This window comes from Dasypus novemcinctus, chromosome 3, assembly GCF_030445035.2.
Source record: "Dasypus novemcinctus isolate mDasNov1 chromosome 3, mDasNov1.1.hap2, whole genome shotgun sequence".
NCBI classification, from domain to species: domain Eukaryota; kingdom Metazoa; phylum Chordata; class Mammalia; order Cingulata; family Dasypodidae; genus Dasypus; species Dasypus novemcinctus.
Window position 1 is genome coordinate 97,814,438 of NC_080675.1, and position 10,225 is coordinate 97,824,662.

The window sequence follows — 10,225 nt, forward strand, 5'->3', positions numbered from 1 at the left end:
CAAGAATTTGTGGCAGCACAAATTAAATACATCTGAAATAGTACATTTACCTTGTCTGTTTAAAATTAAATTTCAGAAGGTCAGTTTGACAGGAACAATTTCTTTCAGATGCAAAGACTATCTGTAAAAATGCCAGTAGTGACTGCTCCAAGTAGGAGATCCAGTATTAATACCATATTAATCAGAAAGGAGGAAAAGTGAATTAGAAGAGGAAATGTAAATATCAGTAGAACTAGGAGATGAATACATTTACATACAACTTGCAACTGAGTTACTCAGAGAGTTTGCCACTAAATTATTACTAATTAGCAACAATTCTATAAGCCTTAGAAACGCCATACTGCTGTAGGAGATCAGTCTGAGTGGTCAGTAATTTTTCTGTATATATGCTTCAGACCCTCATACTTAACCTTTTAACCTATTTGCGATCTCTTCTGTTAAAAACCTTGGCTTATGTTTCATTTCAGTTGTTGATTAGATCCATAGAATATGCTGTAAGCAGAGGAGTCTCTACCACTACCTCTTAGCTAATAAGCAGAATAGTTCAACCATGTTAACTCCTGATAATGCAGAGTAGGGAGGCTAGAGCATTCTGTAAAATAGTGAACATTGTGATTTGAGGTGCAAATCAGTATACTTTATTTTGTATGTACACTTTAGTAGTTTATTGCTTGGGAAATTAAAACTAGAATTAAATTAAAAGGTACAGTTTATAATTATTTCATTTGTGTAAAGCCTATGCTTTTTTTTAAAGTGTTATTTTGTGTTAGATTTTGGTAAAATTATATTTTGCTTTTAATATACCCCTGAAAATTAAGAAACGTTTGCTTCATAATACAATGTCAATGTAATAAGCATGTTTGTATATGGAAATAGGTTTTACTATTTTAAATAAGAACGGAGGTTCAATTTCAACTTTTTGGTACACCAGGTATAACTCCCATCTGCTGGTAAATTCTGGAATTGCAGCCATTGCTGGCTGTGGTAAATAATTCTTCTGAGAAACATGCTTTGCAAATCACCTCCCTTAAATGATGGAAAACATTAAAGAATTAATTATTATTTTTTGTAAATTACTAAATGATGTTTATGAACTACAGTGTCTAGTATATGACCCAGCTTGCAATCACGGGAGGAACAATCTGTTGCCACCACAGTATTTGACAAATACAAAGTGATTATTCTTTTATCGCATCATTGAGTAAATGGAGAAAACCAAGAATAGATTAGCAGTAGTTACCTTTAATTAGAGACATGTTAAGAAAAAGAAATAACTAAATTTATTTTAGGCCAAATGTGAAAATGAATGCTTTTTTCCTTCTTCTGTGTTTTTTTTTTCTTTTCTTCTTCTTTTAGTGTATTCAACAAATAAAGAAACAACTTTAGAGTTTAGAAGTGTGGGGTATTGTGTTTGAAACCTAAGAATGTGTGAAACTGTTTAATAAAAGTATTTACAGTATTAACATGAGAATGAAATATGTTTATATCATCAAATCAATTGCACAATTTTATTTGAAATAGGGATACAAGTGAACCTAAATTTAGGTTGTTTTTGTGAAGTTCCTCTATTCATATTACAGTTAAATGTACAAAAATATGTAGGGTCATTTAAGTAGGAAATATTTTAGCTGGTGTTAGAGATATCTGAAAAATTAATTAAAATGTCATATTTACTTGGCTGAAAAATGATTTCAAAAATCGCCTTTTTTTCAGTATAAAAATGTAGTGTTTATTTAAAGGAATATAATCAATCCTCAGAAATTTTTAGGAGAATTCTACAACTCACATTAATTTTCATAAAAAAACTCAAATACCTAATTGATCAGTGAAGACTTTGTACGACAAAGCTCTGCATCTGAGAATGAAAAGGATTGAGAACAGCCTCTGGAGGCCTTCCATAAATAAATGCTTACCACCTTCTCTGGTGATTCGACATGGGAAGTCATTATCCAAGATCAGTCTACATATTATATTAATATAAAGACTTCATGTCAGTTGGGTGCTAATGTGGATTGTGTATTCTCCATGTCTCTTTAACATGCTGCTGACACTCTTAGACCAAAGGAAGTTCAGTGGAAGAGTCACTGACACCTTAAGCAGTGGTAAGGATGGTGCCAATTACCACCACAGCATGCAAAAGCAGAATTGATATTTTGGAAAAGATCCGCCCCTGTTGCTAGTCAAACAGAAACCACTAGTCAAATAGAAACCATTTAGTAACCAAGGGTCTACGGGGGTCCGTGGTAAGATTTCAGGGTGTCTGTTACTTTGAACTGAAAGAAATCAACTTATTATCTTTATTTTCTCCGACCTGTAACTGAAATCTAGCATTTCCTTCACTTATGAATGTATGCAGTAAATTACAATAGTAGTCACTTCGTATCACATTACAGTAGTTGCATATCTCGAAAAATTGTTCATGCTTACCCATATTTAAAAATTACATTAGTTGTTAGACCCGATGCTAGTTCAGTGTCATAAAACTATCTGCTGCTGCATTCTGAGAAGGGGTCCATGATTTTCAACTGACTAGCAAAAGGGTCCGTGTACCATAAAAGGTTAAGAACCCCTGTTATAGATACACACACCAGGTAGAAGATAGCTTTAAATAGTCTGTACCATTCCCAATAACAAAAGTGAGAGTGTGCTGCGATATGAAGGGTTTGCAAAAAGATTAGGATGACAAGTATCTTCATTTTCCTTTAAATGTTTGGGGAGTCATAATGCTAGGCAATTCCAAACTTATTAGCTTCTTAAAATTGTATGAAGCATGGAAATGAACTGTCTGGATAAAGTAAGCCAACCAACTGAATGCAGGGAAAGATAAACAATGATTATTAAAAATCCCATTTAGATGAAAAAAGATAAAATGTAAAATGTAGTATGTGAAGGAATTGAGTATATGGAATGGCAATGGGAGGTCCGAGGTTCAAACCCCGGGCCTCCTTGACCCGTGTGGAGCTGGCCCATGCGCAGTGCTGATGCGTGTCAAGAGTGCCCTGCCACGCAGGGGTGTCCTCGCGTAGGGGAGCCCTGCATGCAAGGAGTGCGCCCCGTAAGGAGAGCTGCCCAGCTCGAAAGAAAGTGCAGCATTCCCAGGAATGGTGCCGCACACACGGAGATCTGACACAACAAGATGACGCAACAAAAAGAAACACAGATTTGCATGCTGCTGACAACAACAGAAGCGGACCAAAAAGAACACACAGCAAATAGACACAGAGAACAGACAACTGGGGTGGGGAGAGAAATAAAATAAAATAAAAAATAAAATAAAATAAAATAAAATATATATGCTTCCAAAAGTGTGGATTTTCACTATAATTTTGGTCACTGTAAGAATTATGATATTTGGCCATCTATATTAAGGTGAATAAACAGGTAGATGGATAGATTAGTAGATAATTAAATAGTTATGTAAAGGTTTGTAGTATGTGAATTCTTGTGTGAGGTATTTTTGTGCAATGATAAGCTCCTGTGATAATATAATCACCATCCTTTGCTGCCTAATAGAAGTTATTGGCAAATAACATTATTTGTGAATATTCAGACTTTCTAGTGTTTCCAAAGCATAACACCAAAACACCAGTGAAACTCTACTTTTCAAATGAGCTTTTAAACAAAATGGTTAAAGCAAAGTTGTTTGAGATGACAAGAGAAGCTGCAGTACTCTTTTCTCCCTGCCTCTTCTTAAACATCTTAGGCAAAATGTTGCTTAACCTTTTGATGTATAAAATAAGAACACCACTATCTGACAGGTAGAACTTTGTTAAATTTGATTTTAAAAGGATTAAAGTTGAATCATCATAGAAATGTTTCTGTTGTTGTTGTTAAGTACCCAGTTTTGATGCATTTATATATGTGAAGGTATATGTCATCTGGATAAAAATAAATGATTCTTTAGCCCTTTGCTGGTATTGAGGGTTGCCATTGTAGGTAATGACCTCATAGAGAATAGCAAATATTTAACTCGATACTACTTTGCATGATGATTTTTGGATGCAGGTTTTCGAACGGAAAAATGGGGGAAATGGACATAAACATATAATTCATGTGAATTCCCTGCATGTATTCTCAGACTTCATTGTAATCCACTGAAGAGTTTGACAATCTTTTCGTTTATAAGCTTCTGTGATATTTGATTTTATAAAGGTCAGGGTGCCTTGTGGTTGTGAATTATTTTTAGCACATTGCCAATACCCGTGATTCAAATATGTACAAGTTATGTTGGAGTTAGGAGGACTAACACTAAAATAAGATTGGAACTGTGATCATGGATTGATGTATTCTGTCTGTATGGTTGGCAATGTATCTTTTTCTCTCTGATTTTTCTTAAATAAATAAATAAATAAATTTCAATACCCAGCATGTAGTAAATATTAAGTTTGTATTTTCTTTTTTTACTCTGGTGATTTATACTGCCCGTGTGGGAAGAAGATGTATATTCATTTACATTTGTGACTTTCTCTAAAATTTATTGTTCTAAGGGGAATGTTCCTTCCTATTCCAGTATTGCCTTCTGTTATTAATAACTTCTCTACTTCCATTTCTATTAACCGTATTTAAAATAAGGTCATAATCTGAGGTACTGTGGATTAAGACATCAATATATCTTTTTGTGGGAAACAGTTCCAATCATTAACAGTAATAATGTATAATCCTTAGTACATATTTTTTAGATTTGGTTTGCTAATATTTTTGGTGAATTTTCTGTCCATATTCTTGATGGATATTGGTCCATAGTTTTATCTTTTTATGTTGTGTTTGTCTGTTTGGGCATCAGGGAAATACTGACTTCATATAAAATTTTGGGAGGATTTCCATTTGTCTCTTTTCTGGATGAGTTTTGAAGAATTGTTATTATTTCTCATTTAAAACATTTTATGGGATTCATCAGTGAAGCTATTTATACTGGAATTTTATTTGTAGGAATATTTTAAATTACAAATTCAATTTCTTTACTTGTTAAAAGTCAATTAAAATTTTTTATTTCTTCTTGACCAATATTGAGTAATTTGTGCCTTTCCTGGCATTTTAAAAAAATTTCATTAAAGTTGTCTCATTTGTTGGCATAAAGCTTTTCACAGTATTATAATCCTTTTATGCAGTCTATCTTGATGTTTTTTTTCCTTTTCTGATTTTTGTAATTTATCTCTTCTTTTCATCAGTCTAACTAAAGTATTGTTAATTTTCTTGAACTTTTCATATAACCAGCTTTTGGTTTCAGTGATTTTCTCTATTGGTTTTCTGTGTCCCATTTTATTGTTTTGCATCATAATAATTATTATTCCTTTTTTTCTGCTATATTATGCGGCGGCTTGCTCGGTCGGTAGAGGTGGGGTCTGGCTGCGGACGAGGGGTCGGTCCAGCTCAGGACGAGGGGTCGGTCCCGCTTGGGACGAGGGGTCGGTCCGGCAGCAGACGAGGGGTTGGTCTCACAGGGGTTGCGCGGTTCGGCTGACGGGGTCGCCCGGCGAAGCCGGCGACGAACTGGGGACAAGGGAGGCCAGGCCCTTGTCAGGGGCTCTCAGGACTGGAGGGCGCACGGCAGAAGAACTACCGTGGAGACAAGGTAAACACGCAAGTCCACTTTACTGAGGGAGAGGCAACAGTTTTATAGGGGCTGGGGAAGGCTGATTGGTCGAAGCCACGCCCTGTTCTGATTGGTTGCCGGAGAAAGGTCAGTGGGAGGTACTGGACGGGGAAGGGGTGGTGGTTAGGGATTGGCTGTCACTGTTGCTGGGGGAAGGGGCAGGGTTTAGGGATTGGTGGCTGCTGTTGCTGGGGTGGAGGGCAGACTTGAGTTTCCCGCCCACGCCCGGCTGTTGCTGCTGTCGGGGGAGGGGAAAAGGGCAGACTGGAATTTTCGCCCTGTGCCTGCGCAGGGAGAAAGAAGAAGGGTGCCGCCCCACAGGCATCGTGTGGCGCCATCCGGGAGGAGGGGCAGCCGCGGAAGCATGGCTGCCGAGAAAGGGAGACCCGAGGGCACTCTGCGCCCATGCCGAGCTCCCTTCAGGGGTGGCGGTGAGTCCGACCAGCCACCCTATTATGGGGGCAGCGGCTTGGCCTGCCGCGGCTGCTCCCCCGCCAGGCCAGCAAACCACACTTCAGCCCCAGGGGTGACCGCAATATTATGTTTAGTTTGCTCTTCTTTTTTGAGTGTCTGATGGTGAACTATTAGTTTACTGTTTTGAGATCTTTCTTATTTTTAATATAGGTGATTATTACATTTCCCTCTAAGATATGATTTACCTGAATTCCAGGATTTTAATATGCTGTGTTTTCATTCAGTTAAGCATAATTTTCTAATGTTCCCTGTGATTTCTTCACTGGTATATATTATTTAGAAGAGTGTTGCTTGGTGTTCCACAATTCTTTCCGATGTTGATTTCTAATTTAATTCCAATGTGATCAGAGAACCTACTTTGCATGGTTTTAGTATTTTTTAAAATTTATTGATTTCTGTTTTATATGGTCTTTCCTAGGGAATGCCCTGTATGTGTTAAGAGGAATCTACAGTTGGGTGGGATGTATCAAGGTGTCAATTAGGTGAAATTGTTTGATAATGGTGCTCAAGTCTTTTATATCCTTACCGATTTTCTTTCTAATTATTCTGTCAATTACAAAGAGTGGAGTATTGAGTCTTCAGATATAATTATCAATTTATCTGGTTTTCCCATTCAAATATGTCGATTTGCTCCTGGGACACCACTGTTAGTTAGGAGCATTTATGTTTAAAATTGAATATATTTTTGGTGAATTGACTTTTATCATTTCAAAAAGACTCTCTTAGTCTCAGTTACAATTTATTTCAAGTGCATTTTTTCTGATATTAGTGTACTCATTTCAAGTCTTTTATGGTCACTCTTTTAAAGGAGTCCATTTTACATTTTTTAACCTTCCATTTACAGTTTGTGTTTTTGAATCTAAAGTAAAGTGGCATGACAAAAGATAAACATGTAAAAAATAGTCGTGTTTCTGTACACTAATAAGGAGCAATCTGAAGAGGAAATCAAGAAAAAAAATTTGCAATAGTAACTAAAAAATCAGATATCTAAGAATACACTTAACAAAGGCTGTAAAGGACTTGCACAAAGAAAATGATACAACATTGCTAAAAGAAATCAAAGAAGACCTAAACAAATGGAAAAGTATTTTGTATTCATGGATCAGAAGACTAAATATCATTAAGCTGCAGATTTTACCCAAATTGATTTACAGATTCAATGCAATCACAATAAAAATTCTAAAGGCATTTTCTACAGGAATAGAAAAGCTGATTATCAACTTATTTGGATAGGTAAGGGACCTCAAATATACAAAAACATCTTGAAAAATGAAAACGAAATTAGAAGAATCATGCTACCTGACTTTAAAGCACATTACAAAGCAACAGAGGTCAAAACTGTATGGTTTGATGCATGGATATATATATTGATCAATGGAAGCAAATGAAGGTTCAGATATAGACCCACACATCTATGGCTAATGATATTCGACAAGGCACCAAGGTAACTCAACTGGGACAAATGGTGCCATGAGAACTAGATATGCATATTCAGAAGAATGAAAGAAGACTTCTATCTCACACCCTATAGAATTTTTTCAACATGAGTCAACAGGTAAGAGGGTAGGGGACATGGGAATGCTCTATATTTTTATGTAATCTAAAGCTTCTTTATTTAAAAAAAAAAAATGAATCAAGTACATATAAGCACCAGGACCATAGCTCCTAAAAGTTATTGTAGAGAAGTATCTATGAGATGCTGTGGTAGGAAATGGTTTCTTTACACACAAAGAAGAAGCAATGGAAAAAAAATTAGGGCCTCATCAAAACTAAAAACTTTTGAGATTCAAAGGAGTTTGTCAAGAAAGTTAAACAGCAGCCTACTCAATGGGAGAAAGTATTCGGAAACCACTTATCTCACAGGGGTCTAATATCCAGCATTTATAAAGAAATACTACAACTCAGTAACAAAAAGACAACCCATTTTAAAAAATGGGCAAGAGACTTGACACTTTTCCAAAGAGGAAATATAAACCACTAAAAAGAACATGAAAAGATGCTCAACATCACTAACTAGTAGGGAAATGTAAATTAAACCTACAATATGATATCATTTTACACCTACTAGACTGATTGCTATTAAAAAGAACAACAACAACAACAAAACTACAAACTACAAGAGTTGGAGGGGATGTGGAGAAATTGGAACACTCATTCCAAGTTGGTAGGTATTTAGAAAGGTGCAGTCACTACAAATGTAGGTTTGGCAATTCTTCAGGAATCTAAGTATAGAAATGTCATATAATGTTGCAACCCACTACTAGGTGTATACCCAGGACTGAAAGTAGGGACATGAACAGATATGTGGGGATTAGTTCCACCACCTCAACAAGGGCATGGCTAAATGATTTATAAAAACTCATCTTTTCTTGCTTCAGAGCAAAAATAGCTCTGTCCTTGCTTATCTCTGCACAAGCTATCTCTTTTCGCTTGAAGTTTGAAAATGGCTTCTTCATGCATTTCTGCTGCTAGATAGGATGTGAGTCTAGAGGTAAGGTTTCTTGTTCCAAGACAAAACATCCTTGAGAAATTTAACTTTAACCACAGCCCATGGCTGAATCAAAAAATACATGATATATATAAGCAAGAGAAATAAAACAGAAGGAGCCCTCCCTGCATGTGAGTTTTAGTGTGTGAGTCTTTCATTCCTGTGGCACAGATAGATGCATTACCAGTGTTCATGTGATGTTATTCACATTTGTCCAAAGATGGAAGCAACCGAAGTATCCATCAAGTTAAAAATGGATAAAGAAAATGTGGTATATATGTTTGGTGGAATACTATTCAGCTGCAAGAGGGAATGAAGTATTGACACATGGAACGAAATGGATGAACCTTAAGGACCTTGGCTGAATGAAATAAGCCCGGAACAAAAGGCAAATATTGCATGATCTCACTGATATGAACTAAGGATATTGAGCAGATTCATGTAGGTAGAGTATGGGAGACAGGTTATCTGGAGATAGAAATGGAGTAGAGATAGGTGAGCTGATGCTTCAAGTGTATGTCCTATAAATAGCATGTAGTTGAATATTTTAATTTTACCCAGTCTAATAATCCACTTTTTGTTTGTACTTTAATTTATTTGCATGTAATATAATTGTTGATGTGGTTTAATCTACATCTACATATTTGTGATTTGATTTCTAAGACTTATGTTTTTTGTACCTTTGTTCCTCCTATACTATCATTTTTGTTGTTATTAAATGGATACTTTCTAGTATACCATTCTAATTCTTTTCTGGTTTTTAAATGTGTATTTGGAGTTTTCTTTCTTTATGGCTAACCTAAGGATTATAGCATGCACAGTAATTTATCACAACCTACTTCAAGTTAATACCAGCTTCATTCCAGTAAAATATATGAACTTTGTTCTATCATTATTCTATTTTCTCCCACTTCATTTGAGCTATCACTGTCATATCATCTTACACCTTCATATCTTTCTGTGTTGAATAAAGTTACTTTCTGGTGTCTTTTCCTTTCAGCCTAAAGGACTTCCTATATTTCTCATATTTCTTGTAGAGCAGACAAGCAACTCTCAGTATATTTTATATTCAGATATATCTTTATTTTACCTTCATGTTAAAGAATATAGGCATATTGCTCTTCACTTTATTGTGCTTCATAGATATTGCTTCTTCTTTTTTTTTTTTTTTTTTTCAAATTTAAGGTCTGTGGCAGCTCTGTGTCATGCCGTCTATTGGTGCCATTTTTCCAATAGCAATATTTCAAAGTTTCCATTATTATTGCATTGTTTTGGTGATCTGCCAAACAAACATTGATTGATTTTACAATTGTAATTGTTTTGAAGCATCATGAACTGTGCCCATATAAGAAGACAAACTTAATAAATGTAGAGTGTGTTCTGCCTACTCCACTGACAGCCATTTCCCCATCCTCCTCACTGTCCTTAGACCTACCTATTCCCAGTAAAGATGCTGTGAACATTCTTGACATGACAACAAAGTAGTTAATGTGCTATATATTTTTTTTGTGTGTGTGAAATGAAGAGTCAATCAATGCAGCCAAATTCATTGTTGTCTTATTTTAGGAAATTGGACAGTCATCCCAAACTTTAGCCACCCCAGTAGCCATTAACCTAGAGGCAAGACTTTCCACCAGAAAAAAATTATGACTCATTGAATGCACTGATGA